General features: G+C 43.3%; 1 long non-coding RNA gene across 1 annotated transcript in view; it reads right to left on the reverse strand.

The window, feature by feature from the left end:
• Positions 1 to 16,144, reverse strand: part of LOC121133297 — a 45,499-nt gene that overhangs the window by 22,639 nt on the left and 6,716 nt on the right. Inside the window, exon 2 of the long non-coding RNA XR_005870118.1 lies at positions 15,136 to 15,205. This is a non-coding gene — a long non-coding RNA (uncharacterized LOC121133297). The remainder of the gene's footprint in view (positions 1 to 15,135; positions 15,206 to 16,144) is intronic.

Genomic DNA, 16,144 nt, shown 5'->3' on the forward strand with positions numbered 1-16,144 from the left:
CGGGCGGGGCCTGATGGAGAGCCCCTCATGGGCGGGGCCTGATGGAGAGCCCCACATGGGCGGGGCCTGATGGAGAGCCCCACATTCCCCAAGCAGCAGGCCTGTAGTGAGCGCACAGGAGACAGAAGCGTCTTCAAGCCAGGAGGCGCTGCAGGGTCCCAGTGTGCACTAGATACTCTGCCTTAAAGGAAAGGCTGCTCAGAGAACGGTCTTTGTGTGGCCCCACACACGCCGTGAGGGACAACTCGTATGACTGCAAGCTACTGGCTTCGCTTGAACACACAGAGTGTAGGATTCTGCAGCACTCTGCTCCTCCTGATAGTCTCAGAGCCCTAGGACGATGTGGAGGCTGGGTTTCACTGTCTTCGGGGCCCCAGACAGACAGAAAGGCATGAGGGACAGACCATGGAGACTGCTGTCGTGGTTTGGATGAGGAATGCTCCTGTCATCTGTGGCATTTGAATGACTGGCTCCCAGTGTGTGGTATTGTCTGGGGGGAAGTACAGCTTTGATGGAGGAAGTACGCCACCCCACCGGGGCCGGCTTTGAGACTGAGACCCTCCTGCTGTTTCCAGTTTTCTCTCTCTGCTTATAGCTCAAGATGGGAGCTCTCAGCTTCCTGTTTCTTCCACCAAGCCTGTCACCTGTGACCATGCTGCCCCTGCCATTATGGATTTAACTCCCTAGAACTGTAAGCCAAAACAAACCCTTTCGTCCAGAAGTTACCTTGGCCGTGGTGTCTTATCCCAGCAATAGAGAAGCAAATAATGCACTGGTCCATTCCACAGACGTCTTTGATGTGGGTTCTAAATCTCAGCCTGTGACACCAGGCCACGGCTCTGTGCTCTCCAGCCCTTCCCATCCCCAGCTCAGCCATCTGCGACAGGCCCTGGCTTTCCGTTTTTCACCCTGGGGTCTCCTAAGCTGTTCTTGGGCCTGGAATACACTTATTCACCCTGGATCAACCCATAAGCCAACCTCTTATGCCCTCCCTCGGGGTACCCCACCCCCACCATCCCCAGGACAGATAGGATGCCCAGCCACATCCCATACCACAGCCTCCAGCATCCAACTAGATACTCCCTCGATGAACTTGTTACTTTTCTCCCTGCTGTGGCAAAATACTTGACAAAAACAGCATAAGGGGGGAAAGAGGACTTATTTCATCTCCTAGATTTAGAGTATATTCCATCATGGTGGAGAAGGCATGGTAACAGGAGAATGAGGGAGCTGGTCACATTAGTCAGGAAACGGAGAGATGGAAGCTGGTGCTCAGCTCCCTTTCTCCATTGTATTCATTCTAAGATTGCAGCCATAGAATTGGTGTTATCCACATTTAGGGTGGGTCTTCCCACCTCAACTCAATCTAAATAGAAAAAAAAAACCTTACAGATGTGCCTGGAAGTTGTCTTCTCAGGACTCTAGAGCCTGATAAGATGATAATTAGCCATAACACTTTTTGTCACCCACCCACTAACACTAGACTGTGATCCTGATGAGCACTGGGATCATAGATGTCTCACTCAGCATTAAATCTCCAGTATCCAGGGCAGAACAGATACTCCGAAGAATGAGCAAAGTGATGGATGGATGGATGGATGATGGGGGGATGATGGATAGATGAATGATGGATGGATAGATAATGGATGGATAAATGGAGAGATTATGAATGAATCAACAGACAAATTAGCTAACTCCAGTTTTCCACTCCCATCCCATCCCTAACCTGCACCTGGCCTGCAGCAGGGTTGGACAGGACAGTTATAAAGAACCTAAACCTTGGGGAGGAGTTGGAAGAAGAGGGGGATAGGAGATCTAGATTCCTCCTCTAAAAGGCCCAAGCAAATTTTAAAAAGATATCCACTCAGAGGTAGGTTCAGAACAGCCCTACTTCCTCTGGGACTCTATAATATATCCACCTGCTGGCCCCAGACTCCAAGACACAGTTATTTACATCAAGAGCTCCTACCCATGGCCACACTCATCTCTGACCTGGTCCCCTTTCCTGTGGCAGAGTCACTGGCCCTCTCCACCTTTTCAGGTAGGAATATTGCCACATGGCAGTGGACATCACTGGGGCTCCCATCCCTTTGGGGTCTGACCATCTGTGGATCCTGTCTATATGGGCTTCTCTGAATCCTGAGGCTTCCTTCTGCAGTTAGCACCCAATACTTGGGGCAGCCTACTCCCTCTAAAGGGGTGCCCAGATGGCTACCTCATCCTCACCCCAGTCAGTGCCCCATCTTCATTCTTAGACAATATGTTACTAACAAGGACCAAATTTGAGCAATGAAGTCATCTCTCTAAGGCCATCAAGTCCCCACTGTCCCATGTACAATGGCCATTGAATTCTTTGGAGGATCTCCATCATCTTCCCCAGAAGCAGAAGATCTGAAGGAACCTTAATCAGAGTGCAACTGTGAGGTCTGATTCATGCATTGGGTAATGAGTTGGTCTTGTGATCCTTGAGCTCATCTGAACCAGAGTAGCCACAGACTGTGGCCGGAAGTGCCTTCTGCTCCAGTGACCTTATCAGAGAGCAAAGTGATGCTCCACTCCTGTCATCCACACAGTCACACAGCCACCACATCTTAAGTGAGTAGACTGCCTTTTCCTTATTCTTAGGATGCCAAGAGATTGGGATAAAGGGAGGTGCTGGTAGGTGGTGACTGTCCCTGGAAGTCCAGTGCAGGATGCCAGTGAGCCCACCAGGTCAAATGGAGGGTCCGTTTCCTCGCCCACAGCTTTGATTATGTGCCCGGCAAGAATATCAGCCAAGCTTGACCGTTCAGAGAACAGCTACCTCACCAGTAGCTGGGAAACCCTCTAAGTGCTCAGCACGCTGAGATGTCAGTGCTTCTTTAGAAATGTGCATTTTTAAAAGTGCTCTTAGCTTTCTAAAGAACTTACCCCACTTAAATAATATCAGTTTGTGCCGCTGCCCCCAGAGAAGCCAGCCCACTATTAACAGCTCCATTATTTATTTAAAAAAAAAAAAGAACTGCTCGCCAACAAGTAAGCTGTATCAAGCACAAAAAGACCATACTTGACATATGACCACACAGCCAGGCACCAACAAGGCCTCTACAACCTGTCATTCTTGCCTAATTGTGTCCTCATAAAAACTCTGAGATGTTTCAGTGAGAAGAATGACTCTGTAGAGATGGTGTGGCTTGAGGGCTGGGGTGTGGCATGGAGTCCTTTAGCTGACACCCCAAACAGTGGAATGTTAAAGCCCCTTCACTTGGAAGTTTGTGGGGAGCACTTGTGGGGAACCAACAAGGACCTTCTTTGGAGAACGAAGGAGTAGGAACTGAGTGTACAGCTGCCTTGTTAGGGCTTCCATTGCTGTGAAGAGACACCATGACCACAGCAACTCCTATAAAGGAAAACATTTCACGGGGTGGCTTACAGTTTCAGGGGTTTAGTCCATTATCTGGGAGTGGCTTAAGCACATATGAGATCTCAAAACCCTCCTCCACCGTGACACACTTCCTCCAACAAGACCACCCCTACTCCAACAAGGTCACACCTCCTAGTAGTGCCACTCTCTTTGGCGGCCCTTTCCTTTCAAACCACCACAATGGCTAAGTCTGCAAAATGCTTACCAAGCTATGACTTCAGTCCCCAACTCAACAACTGGATACGGTGGTACACTCTTATAATCCCAGCACTCAGGAGGTAGAGGCATAGAGAGTGGGAGTCTATTCTTGCCTAAAAAGTGAATGTGAGACCAGCCTGAGATACATGAGACCTAGTCTCAAAATAAAATAGAATAAAATAAAATAAAGAAACAGGATGATAGGGGCCAACTTCAGAATGACTCCTGCAGTGACTGCAACTATTCTATAAGCCTTAGAAACAAGCAAGATAGTGGCTCTATCAAACACACACACACACACACACACAGAGGGCTAGACCCTTTTAGAAAGTCCCTATCCTAACATAAATAGAATAAAAGTCAGATTTTATGAGGGTCAAATTTCATGAGTGTGGAAGTTATTTGCACTGTCTCCTTGACAGTCATGGAATGGGGGGCAGCAGCTGTGTCTCTGACCTTATGGCCAGAAGACATCATCAGGAGGCTTACTGGACAATGGACAGAAGGAACCTGTGCTATTCTGTGAAGAAGATGCAAGAGCCAGGTCACAGCAGGCCCATGGCCTCTCGTCTTGCTGATGGTTAATGGCGACTGTCAGCTTGACAGGATCTTGAGAAAATTAGGTTAGCTGATTTGGGAAGAGACACCCTAAATGTTAGCGGTCCCATCCCATGGGCTGGGGTCCTGGACTGAATCGAAAGGAAAAGGTAAGGTGAGCGCCAGTATCCACCTCTGTCTGCTGCCGCAGGCCCCCACCATGACAGACTGTACAACTTGAGGAAGAAAAATGAATCCTTTGTTCCTCAAGTTGCCTTTGTCAGGTATCTAGTTGCAGCAACAACAGGAGTAACTAATTCATTGAGCAATCATGAAGACAGGTATTGGCATCTGGGTGGCAGAAAAACCCCAGCTGACCCATAAGGACCACATTAAAAGGGAGAAATGTGCAAACTTAAGTTACAGAGATGTGGGAGATTTTGTTACAGCAACAAACCGTAGCCTTTCCTAACTAATACAACATTTGAAAGTATTGTGTGCTCTAGACAAATGTCTTATGCTAACACTTTCGCCCGACTTTGTCATCTATGAGTCTGAGGCATCATGAGGATCAAATGAATACTATGTATGATTAAGTATGTGTGTTGGGAGCCATGTGGCTTCGTTTGAGATCAGCATATGAATGTTTGTCCAACAGATCTCCCTCCACAAGGAGAGACCTGTGGAGACAGTCTCTCATTCAGCAAGAATCAGTGGACCTTGGGACACTGCAGAATACTGCTGGGGCCACACAGCCTGCATGCTGTCTTCTCTCTCATAATGTTGAAGATTCTTCTGGCTGTTTATAGTGTCACTTTGTCAGTCATGCATGGGACAGATGTGATCATTCCCAGAAACCCCATTTTTTTTTTCTGAATTATTGTCACCTAAAATTCTTTGGGAACTGATACTTCTCAGGTTTCTTATCTGAAAATACCAGCTGTTACCCCAGACTCTGGGAACTTTTCTGATTCAGGGCTGACTGGATCAGAGACAATAAAAGTTAATGGGTACATATGAGGAAGGGGACATTAATGACATCTCCTAGTTCTGGGGGAAAACACCATTAAGAATGGTGTGTCATGATGGAAAAAGAGTGCCTTATCAAATTTCACCCTTTATAGAGAGACTTAGAAATGCAGGACCCTTTGTAGACAAGGGAACAGTTAGAGAAATACAACCCAACTGTATGGAAGCAGATTATGGCAAATCACTCCTATTTCTGTAAATATGCTTTGCTAAGTATTGAATGATATCGTTGCCTCTGTCTATCACCTTTTAGCTTTGTAAGGACAACATGTTCCTGGTTTAATATTTAGCTATCTGGGGCCGCCATTTGTATGAAACTCATCTGGTGGTCAGACTGTTTTGTGCACTGATGCCTCTTCCCCATCTCAGGACCCGAACCAGGCTAGGGCAGGACCCTCGCATATGTGGTTATTATATAGTATTTCCTGTGGTTTGGACTAGGGCCTCTCACCAAAAGATCCATATAGAAAGGTTTGGTCACCAGAGTGGTAGGTACTACAGGGAGATGCTATGGACTTTTATGTCTCTGTTAAAATTTTTCAAGGGATAGAAGTGTAATTCAGTGTTCAAGTTCTCACAAGCACATGAAAGCCCTGCTTCTCATTCCCAGGACTGCAAAAACCTAGAAAGCTAAAGTACAGGAAGGGGACAGTTATCTGTACCCCTCTAAAAGCAGCCACACTACTGCTGTCTATCTTCATCCTCCTTGTATCTTTTTTCTTTTCTTTCTTTTTTTTTTTTTTTTTTTTTTTTTGGTTTTTCGAGACAGGGTTTCTCTGTATTGTTGTTTTGGAGCCTGTCCTGGAACTCGCTCAGTAGACCAGGCTGGTCTGGAACTCACAGAGATCCACCTGCCTCTGCCTCCCGAGTGCTGGGATTAAAGGCGTGTGCCACCACCACCCGGCCCTCCTTGTATCTTTTCCTTGTGTATTTTTATTTTTCCCCATAGAACTTCTTGGGTTTTTTGTTTGTTTGTTTGTTTGTTTGGTGAATATCTGACAGTGAATGTCTTCCCAGTCAGGGTCACAAAGAAATCTCACATGAACTCACTCATCAAAGTTATAGAGTAAAGAGAGTTTGCCATCAAGAGCAAGAGTTGCAAGAAACTACAAAATAAGACTTTGGCCTCTAGACACTTCATATGATGAGATTTCCTTAGAAGAGCTAGACACCAGGCCAGGGAGATGCCCAGTCAGTAAAGTGGTTATCTAACAAACATGAGGACCAATCCCAATAATTCATACACTTTTTTAAAGAACACCTGTAATCCCAGCACTAGGAAGGGAGGTAGAGACAAGATGATCCCTAGGACACATCAACACTCCTTAGGATTTGGTTCTCCACTGAACATTGTAAAAGCCACTACTGAAAGGAAAAAGAAAATTAAAGGTGACTATTAAAAACAAAAGATACAAAAGAAAGTAAGAAATAAAAACACGATGAAATAACTTCAGACATGAAAGTCCCAGAAACAGGAACAACAAGAACAGAGACAACTTCCCTGCTTCATAAACCACTAACCCCACAATAATGGTACCTAATGAAAATGACTAAAAAAAAAAAAACCCACCAAAGAATTCAAAGGAATGATTATAAGTATGCTCAAATAATGAGTGCATTCAAGAAGACACAAATATACTCCAAAAGAATGAGAACAAAGAGATGAATGAAATGATTAAATCAATCTATGAAAGTTGAGATAAAATTGCTGAACAAAACCCAAACTGAAATAATGTCAAAACGAAAGCTCAATAAAAAGCAAAATAAAAACCTCAGTGGTAAACCACACCAACAGAATGAACATGTGGAAAGCAGACTCAGAAAACAAGGAGGAGGAAGTGGGCCACACAGCACAGGTCAATGAGACATTTGAAAAGAAATATGAACAGAAAGTGTGAGGCCTCTGGGAAGCTATGAGTATAGAAGCTGTCTTTGTTAGCACCTGAGGAGGGGGTGTGGATTGAGAAATGGTAGATAAAGATGCTAAAGAAAAGACAGAGACAGAATAGTCAAGAGGGCAATCCAGTAAACACTGAACATGCCAAGTTTACTCTTCAACACATACCCCAACCAAAAAAGGGGAAATAGCCAAAAAAAACTTGTTTATAATGATACAAGGAAGAAGCAGACTTTCTTCCTTAATTCTCCAAACATTTGGTAAGCACACTTTAGACTAAATCTCTTGTTATCTGGCCTAGAGGGTTAAGAGTAACAACACCTCAGACCAAGTCTCTTGTTATTTAGATAAGACATTCATGAGATCAAGACCGAACATCCTACAGTAGCCATGACTTAGACCTTTGGGTCTTATGACTTTAACCTTGGAAGAGTAAGGATAGTTCCAAAGTCCTTAAACCAAGATGAAGCACAGCCATCTCTGTGGCCCCCAACACATGAGAATACCTAATCTTTGGATTATGGGCACAGAAGAAGGAGAACATCATAGTGGAGACATAGAAAAATGTTTTAAATAAGATCATCAAAGAAAAAATATCCAAGTCTAGAGAAAGATATACCTGAACAGGTACAGAGGTACAGAACTCTATTTAGACAGGACCAGAAAAGAAACTCCACATGACATAGTATCATTAAAATGTTAAAAACACAGAATAAGGGGTATTAAAAGCTGCAAGAGAGAAAGGTCAAATCACTTATAAAGACAAACCCATCAGAATATAATCTGATTATTCAACAGAAACTTTTTTTTTCTTTTGGTTTTTTGAGACAGGGTTTCTTTGTGTAGCTTTGTAGACCAGGCTGGCCTCGAACTCACAGAGATCGGCCTGCCTCTGTCTCCTGAGTGCTGGGACTAAAGGCATGCACCACCACCACCTGGCTTTCAACAGAATCATTTTAAAGTCAAAAGGGCCTGGAACAATGTTATTCCAAGTTCTGAAAAACAACAATTTTGGATCAGAATATTATACCCAGAAAAGCTATCTATTAAAAATGAAAGAGAAACCGGGCGGTGGTGGCGCACACCTTTAATCCCAGCACTCAGGAGGCAGAGGCAGGCAGATCTCTGTGAGTTCGAGGCCAACCTGGTCTCCAGAGTGAATTCCAGGACAGCCTCCAAAACAATACAGAGAAACCCTGTCTCAGAAAACCAAAAAAAAGAAAGAGATAAAAACTTTCCATGAGAAAAACAGACTACAGGAATTCATGACCACTAAGTAAGCTCAACAGAGGACATTAGGAGGAATGTTTTGGTCTGGAAACAAGAATAAACCCAAGAGATCACATGAAAAAAAATTAAACAATTGCAATGCAGTTAATAAAAAGAAGCCAAAGAAAATATAACAAAAAACAAAAAGTAGGAATAAATACACATTGTCAATAACAACTTTTCTTTTTGTGGGGGCAATGGGTTCCAAAACAGGGTTTCTCTGTGTAACAGCTCTGACTGCCCTAGAACTCACTTTGTAGACCAGTCTAGCCCTGAACTCACAGACATCTGCCTCCCAAGTGATGGAATTAAAGGCAAGCTCCATCATCACCTGGCAATAACTCTTAATGTTAATGGTTTAATTCCATAATAAAGAGACATATACTAACAGACTGAATTAGAACCCATCATCATTTTGCTGTCCCTAAGAAACATACCTCACCATCAAAGATGGACTCTATCTTAGGGTAAAAGGATAGAGAAAAAACAAAACCAAAACATTCCAAGTATGTGGACCAAGAAATAAGTAGGCATGACTAGTCTAATGTTGACAAAAAAAAAAAAGACTCTGAACCAAAACCAGAGGAACTGAAAAGGGTCATCTCATACTCATTAGAGGAACAATCCATGAAGAGGATATTACAACCTTAAACATACACACACCAACACAGGTACACCCAATTTCATAAAGGAAATAATTCTAAAACCACAGATTAAGCCCAATACAGTAATAGCAGATAATTTCAATATCTTACTCTCACCAATAAACACATCATCTGGACAAAAAGAGACATTGGAGTTAAATAACACCATAAATCAAATGTACCTAACAGACATATATAGATCATTCTATCCAAATACTAAAGAATGTGCATTTTTCTCAGCAGCCTGTGGAACTTTCTCTAAAGTTGGCCACATACTAGGACACAGAGCAAGTTTTAACAAATACAGGTCAGTTGACATCATGTCCTGAATTCTATTTGACCACCACAGAATAAAGCTAGCTCTCAACAACAATAAAAGCTGCAGGAAATACCCAAACTCATCAAGACGAGGCAACACACTTCTGAATGATAACCAGACCAAGAAAGAAACCAGGAAGGAAATTTAAAAATCCATAGAATTGAACAAAAATGAAGTCACAACATAGTCAAACCTATAAGACATGATGAAGGCAATCCTAAGAGGAAATTTTACAGCACTACATACCTACCTAAAAACTTTAAGAAGCACCGGGCGGTGGTGGTGCACGCCTTTAATCCCAGCACTCGGGAGGCAGAGACAGGCAGATCTCTGTGAGTTCGTGGCCAGGCTGGACCGACAGCCTCCAAAACAATACAGAGAAACCCTGTCTCATAAAAACAAAAACAAAAACAAAAAATAAAAAAACTTTGAGAAGCATTGATTAATAAGTTATCAATGCACCTGAAGGCCCTTGGAAAAAGAAGAAAGAGCAACAAGCAAAACAGTATACAGGAAAAGATACCCATTATCAGTGCTGAAATTAATATATCAGAAACAAAAAACTTTAAAAATCAATAGAACAGAGTTGGTTCTTTGAAAACATTAAGAAGATTAATGAACCTTTAGTTAATTTAACCAAAATAAAGAGATTTAAAACTCAAATTAAGCTGGGCGTTGGTGGCACACGCCTTTAATCCCAGCACTCAGGAGGCAGAGGCAGGCGGATCTCTGTGAGTTCGAGGCCAGGCTGGACCGACAGCCTCCAAAACAGAGAAACCCTGTCTCGTAAAAACCAAAAAAAAAAAACAAAACAAAAAAAAACTCAAATTAATAAAATTAAATATGAAAATGGAAACATTGCAATGGACACTGGGGAAATTAAGGGACTTATAAAAGACATACTTCAAAAGAATCTATATCTCACCAACTAGAAAATTTAAAAGAAATACATGAATTCCTAGATGTAGATGACCCGCCAAAGCTAAATCATGATGAAATAAATATATATCTATTAAAAATCTCTCAACTAAAAAATGTTCAGGGCCTGATGGATTCAGCACAGAATTCTACAAGATGTTCAAAAACTACTACCAATACTTCTCAAATTACTCCATAAAATAGAAAAAGAAGAACGTCTTCCAAATTATTTTTACAAAGCAAATATTACCCTGATATCAAAGTCAAAGACCCATCAAAAAATGAGAATTACAGGCCAATCTCCTTGACAAATATAGAAGCCAATTTTCCCAATAAAAATGTGTGGAAACTGAATTCGAGATCACATCAAAAAGGTTACCCACAATGATCAAATTGGCTTCCTCACAGAGAAGTAGGGTAATCCAACATATGAAAATCAATACATGTAATCCACCACACAAATAGACTCAAGGATGGAAATAAAATGACCAAAATCATTACATGCAGAAAAGGCCTTTGACAAAATCTATCATTCCTTCATGATAAAAAGCCCTGGAGAATCTGGGGATACATGGCACATATCTCAAATAATTAATAAAAATACTTAAAAAAAATAAGGTCAGTGGCTCCTGAGGAGTGGTATCCAGGGTGAGCTTCCGGTGTCTACATGCACATATGCATCTGAGAACACTTGAACACACATACACACCATATATATATATGCCTATTTTGTCCTGGTTTGTATTTCTATTGCTATGAAGAGACACCTTGACCACAGCAACTCTTATAAAGGAAAACATTTCATTGAAGTAGTGGATTACCGACCAGAAATTCAGTCCATTATCATCATAGTGGCAAGCATGGTCCTGGCTACATCTTGATAAGAAGGCAACAGTACTGTGAAACTGAGTGGTATCTTGAGCATAGGAAACCTCAAAGTCCACCCCTATAGCGACTCACTTCCTACAACAATGCCACACCTCCTAATAGTCCCACCCCCTATGAGTTTATATGGCCAATTACATTCAAACTATCATATCTATGTATCTGGTGGGTCTGCATTTCCTCATTTCCAAGTGGGTCATACCTGTCAATATCAAGTAACAAAAAAGACATCTGACCACCTGTGGCTAAAACAAGTAGGGATTATTTCCCCACTCCCACCCCCCAAAAAAACCCATACAAGTCAGAAGGTAGGTTTCTTCCTACATTTGGTCTAGCTGTTCATCTCTGGCATGTAGGGTCCAGGCTCCAATCTCTCTACATTTAACTTCTCTTAGTAAATCACTGTCATCTATCCCTGTAAGTATGCTCTGCTGTCATTCATGACTTCATGGTTATGACATAGCTACAGTTCCTCCAGATTTCATGTGATTACCGGAAGGAATGGAGAAATAATAAATACATCTATCTATGCTGTCTTCAAACTACCACCATCAGTGTCATTATCTCTGCCAACATCATGGTTCTTGTCAGCACTATCATACTGTGATCATCTCCATCCATCACCATAACACATCAGTGTTTCCTCACTGCCCCCATCTCATCAACCACCAGCAGTATCAATATCACTCTGCCACCATCCACATCATCACCCCCCTTCACTACCCCCACCTAACACCACCACGCCATCATCACCTCTGACACCACCATCACCTCTACGAACATCATCTCTAATGCTTCCTACCACCACCATCACCGGTGGTACCAACCCCACCATCACCAGCAGGCTCATCATCAGTGCAGAATCCGTATCTCCCACAGTGTCCTCTCTGTATGTCCTCTGAGCCCTTAACCAGCCCTTGAATCAGTCAGGGAGTGAATGGGTGGTGCTTCTCACCGCTGGGCTGGCCTTAAGTTAAGATTCCCACATCTGCAACAATCAGCACAGGAGACAGAGATCCAGTTGTCCTTCCACTCAATCCTCACATACATTTTTCTTTCCCTCAAGGTCACTTCTTCCCACAAGATTCCAGGATGGCAACAGGACTTCGGCGGGAGTGTTCGTAATTACAGATACATTAAAGGAACTGGCTGAAGAAAGAAAAGGTATTACTGAAAGAAAACAGCAAGAGACGACCTCAACCAGCCCAAGAATACACCCTGTTCAATTCTGTTCAATTGAGCTCACAGTCACCATTACATACCAACCACAGGTGACATTTGTCTAATGAGCACAAAACAGAGAGCTGAAGACAAAATCTACGGTTAGAAGTCCACTGTCAGCTCCCAGCTTGCAAATTTGTCCTTATTTTAAAAGCAGTAAGTCTCCACCTTTTAAAAGCTGATTAAGGTTTCAGATGTGCCACAAGTTCCGCATGAATAAGGTAAAAGTCCTGGGATTTGATGATTCTAGGGATGATGAGAAAGTTCTGGAAGCTGGACTCCAGTGACCCTGAAGGTAGGAACAAAAACCACAGCCTGGGTTCATGTCATATAGCCCTTGGTGAAATTTGGTAAGACCTAAAGTTGTTTCCAGGTGTATGAGAGCAAGGGGAGTGGGAGTGGGTTAGAAGTGAGAGTCGAGCCCCTGGCTCATTAGCCAGTTTAATTTTTTTTTACAGTGGGCAGAACACTCCATTAAAAGGAAAGATGGGAGAAATGACATTCAAGGAGAAAGTTTCACTTGCTGGATTGCAAGAGAGAAAGAGGGAGTGAGAGAGAGAGGGAGAGAGGGGGAGAGAGAGAGAGAGAGAGAGAGAGAGAGAGAGAGAGAGAGAGAGAGAGAGAGAGAGAGAGAGAGAGAGAGAGAGAGAGAGCTGCTAGGAACGATATTACCACTTCCAGATTTGCATGCTCAAATCCACTAATGTTCTGAACGCCCACTATTTCCATTTTTCTCTTGGGCTATTCCTACTGGTAATGAGCTGAATTTACTTTCAACAACTGAGAGCAATTATGTTGGCTTTCTGTCACTGTGAGTTAAATCCACTTAAAAATCAGGAGCAACTGGGTGGGGAGATGGCTACAGTGGTAAAGTATTTGCCACGCAAGCAAGCATGGGGGCTTGAGTTCGGGTCCCCAGCACTCCTGTGAGAAGCTTAGCACAGCCCTGCACACCTGTCGCCCCTACCCTGGGAGGTACAGACAGAAAGACTCATGGGCCCTTTGCCAGCCAGATGATGAGCTCCGGGTTCAGTGAGAGACCCTGTCCTCAAACCATTAAGGTAGAGAAATGATTGAGAAGAACTCCTGGCATTGATGCACACCCAGAAATGAACAACCAGGAAAGGTTGGTTGTGGTGCTGTAGTTGTTGGATGTTTGGGTTTGGACTGTGGCAAAGCAACGTGTCGTGTCGAAAGTGCCTGGAAAAGGTGCATTTACCTCATTGCAGCCAGGAAACAAAGGCAGACAGGAAGGGGATATGCCCATATATCCCTTTCAAAGGGACTCCCCAAGGGCCTAAGCTCTTCCCATAAGGTCCCACCTCTTGAAGGTTTCACCAGCTCCCATCAGGGTCACAGGCCTGAAACAAGGCCTTTGACACATGGGCTTTGAGGGAACATTAAGATTCAAACCACAGAGCCGGGGAAACTGTTCAGTGGGTAAAGCACTTCCAGACAAGCATGAGACCATGATGCCTGATCCCCAGATCTGTGACGTCACCACTTACAGATGAGTATAATAGCATACTCACCTCTAGCCCCAGAGTGTACATGGCAAGACAGGAAACGGAGGCAGGAAAAACCACTAGAACAGTGTCGCGACCACCACATGGGGAGCATTACCATTCATAACAGTAGCAAAATTACAGTTAGGAAGTAGCAATGAAAATAATTTTATGGTTGGGGGTCACCACAACATGAGGAACTGTATTAAGGTGCTGCAGCGTCAGGAAGGTTGAGAACCACTGCTCCAGAAGCTTTCAAGCCACCCAGCCTGACACACAGCCAGGAACAAAAGACCCCACCTTAGACATGGTAGAAGGTGAGGACAGCACCCCAGTCTGTCCTCTGACCTCCACACCTGTACTGTGGCACATGTCCACCTCAATACAAACAAAAGAATGCACGTACACATATCATACACATGCACACAGGTACACACACACATGCACATACACACACACACATGCACACACGATTTTTTTTAATGCAAACCACAGCAGTAACTATAGTCACAGTGATCACAGCTCCAGGCACCAAGCCTGATGGATGAAAAGGAGTAGTGCCCACAGAGGGGCCAAGCAGACCTGAAGCAGGGTGGGCTTGGGCCTTTTCTGTTTTGCTCCATGAATTTTGACCACTGAAAACATGCAAATGAAGATCTGGGATGTTGCCATCATCCCCAGAAAGTTCCCATATGCTCCTGCTGCCCACACAGATTACCCACTGCCTTTGTTTGCTTTCTATTGGTGCCATGGAGCCACGACCAAAAGCAACTTGTCCGGGAAAGGGTTTATTTCAGCCTACAGTTTTTCAATCCATGCTGTAGGGGTGTCAGCCCAGGAACTGAAGCAGAGGCCTCGGATCCAGTTTACCTTAAACTCTCAATCCTCCTGCCTCCGTCCCCAAGGATGTGCCGCCACATCCATGCATACCATTAATATTTCTAAAGCAAGTATGAGTATAGTCATACGTACGTCAATAGACAGACGAACCAAGGAAATGAGTGAGAAATTTGTAAAAGGAAGGAAAAAAGATGCCATAGAGAGACAGAAGAAAGGTTTATAACTTCAAGCTCTGGAATCCCTTTGTTTCAGCTCAAGGCTTCCTGATGTTAACTGTCCTGACCACAGTGCTGAGGAAATTGTAGCTCTAGTTTGTTAGTTTCCATATCTCTGCTAAAATACCTGAAATGTATTCATGTGTGTTGTCTCTATTTGCTATTGAATCCTCTAACATATGTTCCATAACTGTATTCAAATCGGTCTGATAAGTCCAACATCTGGACCTGCTTCTGTTACTGTGGATTACTTACCCTCTTGGCTGAGGTCATTGTCAATTATGTCTTTGAGTCCTCACTACTGGTTTTGGATACCAGATTCCGTCTGTAAAATAATAGTTGAGACTGAAGTTAATGGCATACAGTGCCAGTGAGATATCCCTTCTTTTGATGTAGCCACAGCCATGTGGAGATCAGCAACATTTGGCTTCAGTCATCTGAAGCTGGCAGATCACATGAATTCACCTTGTGGTGTCTCCTCCAGGTACTCCATAGCCACGTGGGGCCACACAATGCAGTATAATGTTGGCTGTCATCAATCATGGTGGCCCACACCTTTAGTCCCAGGATTTGGGAGGCAGAAGCACGCAGATCGCTGTGGGTTCAAGGTCAGTCAGGTCTACACAGTGAGACCCTGTCTCAACACAAAATGAACAAGAGTGTCTTTATCACCCCAGGTATCTGATAGGTTTCTTTAAAATATGGTTTGTGACTGAGGAGGTGGCTTAATGGCAAAATACTCACCGTGCAAATGTGCAGACCAGCATTTAAATCCCCAGAACCTATGTAAAGCTGGGTGTACCAGAAAGTATCTCCCAGAAGCCCCTAGACGTGGCGTATGACAGAGGCAAGCAAGGGTGTCGCAAATAAGGTAAAGGACAAAGACAGACATTTGAGTTTATCCTCTGACCTCCATACATTCACACCATAGCACATGCATGTTCATGCCCATACACATACACACATACATCACACATACACACACATACAAGCACACCATAAACACATATACACACATCATACATACACACACCATATATAAACATACATACATCATACATATACACACATATCCTTCTCTCACAAGTAGGGTGAAATTAATAAATGATATTGAGAAATTGATTCATAATTTGAATTGGTTCATAATTTTTGTCATGTGGCAAAACACATTGTAACTAAATTTGAATTTTAAATATTAAAATGATAGAATAGGAATGAGGGTTTAGCACATTAAGAGAGCACTTAGCTAGCATGTGTTTAACCG

Source organism: Mesocricetus auratus, unplaced genomic scaffold (genome assembly GCF_017639785.1).
Source record: "Mesocricetus auratus isolate SY011 unplaced genomic scaffold, BCM_Maur_2.0 Super-Scaffold_100021, whole genome shotgun sequence".
In the NCBI taxonomy this organism is placed as follows: domain Eukaryota; kingdom Metazoa; phylum Chordata; class Mammalia; order Rodentia; family Cricetidae; genus Mesocricetus; species Mesocricetus auratus.